This window comes from Lactuca sativa, chromosome 3 (genome assembly GCF_002870075.4).
Source record: "Lactuca sativa cultivar Salinas chromosome 3, Lsat_Salinas_v11, whole genome shotgun sequence".
In the NCBI taxonomy this organism is placed as follows: Eukaryota; Viridiplantae; Streptophyta; class Magnoliopsida; order Asterales; family Asteraceae; genus Lactuca; species Lactuca sativa.
The window spans coordinates 144343461-144348867 of record NC_056625.2 but is presented as its reverse complement, the minus strand read 5'-3'; positions in this window follow the sequence as shown (position 1 = coordinate 144348867).

Here is a 5407-nt window from a genome sequence, read left to right as displayed (position 1 = left end):
TGCGCTACTGATTTCAATCGTTGATTTATCCCTTTGGTGGCACACCACTCCTTGAATGGGTTCTCGGCAAACTGCAGGCCGTTGTCACTGATGAGTACTTTAGGCGTCCCAAACCTTGTTATAATATTCTTCCATACAAACTTTATCATGTGTTTCCCTGGTGCTTCCGGGATTGGGCCCACTATATCTATACCCCATTGGTAGAATGGCCACGGGCTAGATATGTTATGCAATGGTGCTGGGGGGTTTGTTTGGACTGGAGCGTACGACTGGAATTCCCTGCATCTCCTGGCTATCTCTAGCGCATCTTGCTGTATTGTGGGCCAGTATACACCCATTCGAAGTACTTTGCCTGTTAAGGCCCGTGCCCCCTTGTGTGCACCCACCTGGCCTGCGTGTGCTTCCTGTAGCATCTCTCTCCCTTTGGCTTGGTCTACACTCTTCAGACGTGGCGTTGTGAACCCTTTCCTATATAGTTCTCCATTTATTAATGCATATGAGGGCGCTTTTATACGTATCTTCCTGGCCTCGCTGTGATCGTCCGGGAGCACCCCTCTTTGTAGGTATTCCCTGAATGGTGTCATCCATGTTGGTCCAGTGGTCATTAGGGTATTCACCTGCCGTTCGTCTATACTTCTTTCTCAGAGCACCTCTACCAAGACTTTCTTCGATAGGTGATCGAAGCACGTGGATGCCAATTTGCTTAAGGCATCCGCCCACTTGTTTTAGCTTCTAGGTATCTGCCTAATTGTGAACTGCTTAAATGATTCGATTAGTTGTTTCACCATCTTCACATACCTTCCCATTCACTGATCTCTCACCTCGAAACTTCCATTGACCTGATTCATTGCTAGCCTTGAGTCAGTCGGGGCTGTTACAGCCTTTGCACCCATTTGCTTGGCTAGTCGCAATCCTATGAGCAGAGCCTCGTACTCCGCTTCATTGTTTGATGTGTGAAAATCAAAATGAAGGGAGTATGTCACTTCTTCCCCCTCTGGGCTAGTCAAGATTAGCCCCGCCCCCGAGCCTTCCCTGCTGGATGCTCCGCCCGTATATAATGTCTATGAACTATTGTCGAGTGGAGCTCCTTCAACTGCCCATACATTCTCCTTAACAGGGCCCCCTTTGTCTGGGATTTCTAGCAAGAAGTCAGCCAATGCTTGTCCTTTAATACTTGTTCTCGGGTGGTAACTTATGTCATGCTCCCCTAACTCGATTGCCCATTTTGCTAGCCGGCCCGACGTCTCTGGTTTAAGCAGTATTTGTTTGATGGGGCAGTTTGTTAGCACTTCGATCTGATGTGCTTGAAAATACCGCCTTAGTCGCCGTGCCGCGTGGATGAGTGCCATGACTTACTTTTCCAGGGTGGGGTAGTTGAGTTCTGGCCCTTGTAGCGCCCTGCTTACAAAATACACCGACCTCTGTTCTCCTTCCCTTTCTACAGTTAATATTGAGGATATCGCTTCGTTTGAGGTCAAAAGATACATTTGAAACATCTCCCCCGGGACGGGATTGGCCAGCGTGGGTAACTTGTGTAATGCCTCCTTGATTTTCTGGAGCACTACTTCTGCTTCGTTCGTCCACTGGAAGTTGCTCTTCTCGATGCAGCCTTTTAACGTGTGGAACAACGGCATTGCCTTGTCAGCGGATTTTGAGATGAATATGCTCAGAGCTGTAGGCTTCCCGTTTAGGCCCTGCGTGTCCCTGAGGGTGTCTGGGGTTGGCGTTTCGATAAACTCGTCCACCTTGGTCGGGCCGGGCTGGTTGCCCTGCCTGGTGAGATAGTACCCTAAGAACTGCCCCTCTTCCACCCCAAACATGCATTTAGCCGGGTTTAGCTTCATCTTTACCTTCTCTAGGGTTTGGAAGGTCTCTGCGATGTCTTGTAACATCTTGTCTTCGTGCGGACTCTTGATCACCATATCATCCACATATACCTCAATGTTTCTCCCAATTTGTTTGGCAAAGATCAAGTCAACTAGGCGCTGGTATGTAGCCCCGACATTCTTTAGTCCGAAAGGCATCTTAGTGTAACAGAGACTGCCATGGTCCGTGTAAATAGCCGTTTTTTTCCTCGTCCTCTTTGCTCATCAAGATCTGGTGATACCCTTTATATGCATCTAAAAAACACTTCAGCTTGAATCCTTGTAATGACTCTACCTTCTGGTCAATTTCTGGGAGGGGGTAGCAGTCTTAAGGGCATGCTTTGTTTAAGTCGGAAGAGTCTATGCACATTCGCCATGACACATATTGCTTGCGAACCATAACTGGGTTGGCGATCCATGTCGGAAATATTGCTTCCCTTACTATTCTAGCTTCTGCTAGTTTGGCCACCTCGACGTTGATTGCCCTATTACGGTCCCCACCCTGGACCCTCTTCTTTTGCTTAACCTCCTTTGCTCCTGGTTTAATTACAAGTTTGTGCTCAATAACTTTCCTTTCTACCCCCACCATGTCCGTGGGGGTCCATACAAACACGTGTTTATACCGCTTGAGCAAGTCGACCAACGCTCTTCTTACGTGACTTGGGAGATCACATCCAATACTGACCGGCTGGTCAGGGTGTTCCTCGTTAATCACCTCCTTTCCTTTTTCGGGGTTGTGTCTCAGCTTCTTGGCCTCTCTACTGGTTTCATAATTGTAAAGCATTGCAATTCTTTCGGCGGAGTAGCCAGTACTGTGGCTGCGCCCGTTGGAGTGTCGAATTTCATGACTCCATGCATGGTTGATGGAACCGCTCCTAGCTTTAAGAGAGCTATTCTCCCCAGAATAATATTGTGTTCCGTCGCATGTCGGATGACCACAAAGTCAATCAGGGCTGTTTTCTTTTGCTGCTTGTTGTGGATGGTTATGGTCAGGGGAAGGTGAATTGTGCCTAGCGGTAATCGGCTATGGTCGGTGAACCCGACCAGCCTCCCCGTCATGGGCCGTAGGTTGTCTTTCCAGCGATCTGGGAGAAGCCAGAAATAGTGCTCATAAATGATGTCCGACGAACTTCCCGTGTCAACGTAGACCCTGCGTATGGTTACATCCCTGATGGAGGCTTGGATTACTAATGGGTCGTCACCCCTCCATCCCTCCGGGCGAGGGTCTTGAACAGAGAATGTGAGCATGCGCATCGGGGTTCTGGTGGTCCCTTGTTCCGTTTGTTGTTCTCCCCTGCTTCTCTTACTCCATATCATGGATATCTCCTTAGGCTGGACCCCTTCGCGAGGTATGTTTTTAGCGTTTTCAACGTCAAATTTGGCACGCAAGCTTCGTGCTATTTCCACTAGGTCCCCTTTAAGCTGCTTCTCTTCCATTTCTTTTTTTTAATACCAAACAGTTAGCTGTGTCATGCGTCTTACTTTTGTGGTACTCGTAGTACCGGTTCTTTGGCGATTTGGCTGGCTGCTGCTTCTCTGACACCGTGTACACCTCCGGGCGATGAACATGTCTGTCATCCTCGGCAAACGGTCGGAACCAAGCCCGTGGTCTTCTCGCTTGGCCGCAGTGCCTACCTCCCCTAGGAAATCCGTGTGACCTGGGTTGTGGTGTCTGGCAGTCATTGCATTCAAGTAGGCCTGTTTTGCTGCTTCGCCATCCTCCTGCCTCAAATATCGCTCCACCCTTTCCTTCAATTTGGCCCGTGTTAGAGGCTTCTTTCCCATGAGTTTTTGCGATAAAGGGCCTGGAAAAAGCCCCCATGTGAAGGCACCGGCTATGAGCCCCTCATCATGCCCCAGTACGTCTAGCGTGGCGTTTATGAATCTTGTGAAGTATTCCCGTACAGTTTCACCCTCCTTTTGCTTACAGCCTATGATTGAATGAGAGTCTCCCTTGTACTTGCGTAATTGCATAAAGTTGGTAAGGAAAAGATACTTAAGTTGGAAAAAATTGGAAATGTTGCCTGATCGTAGCGTCTTGAACCACGTGTCGGCGTTGCCGTCGAGCGTAGTTGGGAAATACATGCACCAAAACCTCTCATCAAGCTTTAATGACGTCATGGTCCATTCATATGTGTCGATGTGGCTATCCGGGTCAGTGGTTCCGTTATACGTCTTGAGCGTCAGTAGTTTGGCTGTGTTTGGTATTTCGTAGTCCAACAACTCTTTGACAAACGGAGACGTCACACTACAGGAAAGGCATTCGTGGCCAGGGATGGTGGACGCTCCCGACGGTTGGTATTGTGTGTTTAAGCCATATGATGGCGGCGTGTGGTATCCAGGGCTTGGTCCGTAAAAGGGGTACGGCTGGAATTGTAGTTGGAGGGAGTAACTGGAGGGGAAGGGGTGTATAGGGGTCATAAGGCTAATCATTGTTTTCTGCTGTTGTAACAGCCCAAAATTCCAGGTATCATTATATTTATGATTTTTGGGTGTTTTAAGAGGGAACTCGGCGAGTTGGAGCTCAGACTCGCCGAGTAGGATCGCGGATCTGGTCGCGGGTTCGCGACTGGACTCGACGAGTCCGGATATGGACTCGGCGAGTCTGCGCTGTTTAGCGAAACCCTAACCGTCCAGGTTTGGGACATATATAAGGGGCCTTATGGCCGTCATTGTTCATCCTAGTCCTTTGAGAGAAACCCTAATTCGATTGTGAGCATCTGGAGCAAGGTAGAAGACCATTATTGATCTTGGAAGTGTTATTTTGCAAGGAGGAGGAGGCTTGGTTAAGGGAACAACAAGAGAAGCCACATTCTGAGGATTGGGGACACAGAGCAACGTTATTCAGGTAATATTTTCGAGTTGCATTCTTCTATGTTGATGTGTATATGGATTTAGGGTTTATTGAACCCTTTTGTGGCTAGATTGAGTGTTTCCTTAGTCCCCCAAGCGATTGGAACCCTGTATTGGGACCCTTGGAAGTCAAAATTGTCCCATGCCTGAGCTTTTCGGGAATCAATGGAGGTTTTGGATTGGAATCCTTATGCCTTAGGTCAAAACGTAAATTATGAGTCATGGGGTGTATTATGAGCACCGAAATGAGGAATTTACGTGATGAACCAGTCTAGGAAGGCCAGACCTATGAATTGTCGGAGCAGATCTGACCTTAGAAAGCAGTTTGAGCGGTTGCATGGCATGGACTCGCCGAGTCCGATGAACAAACTCGGCGAGTAGCTTGAAGATTAACTGGGACTCGCCGAGTTGTTCTTCAGACTCGGCGAGTTGAGTCGGGGTGGCCCCGCGATTCTTCCAGGAGGAACTCGTCGAGTCAAGGGGGATACTCGACGTGTAGAAAGGGAATCTTAGAGAATTGGTGAGAACGTGTAGACTCGCCGAGTCGCCCTAGCGCTCGCCGAGCCCGGTCAAAGTTGACCGTTGACCATTGACCAGAGTGGACCTGTGTTGACTTCTTAGGGATAGTCAACATTAAAGATATAAAGTGTTAACTAGGGACATATGATGTTATAGGAGGATTGTAGCTC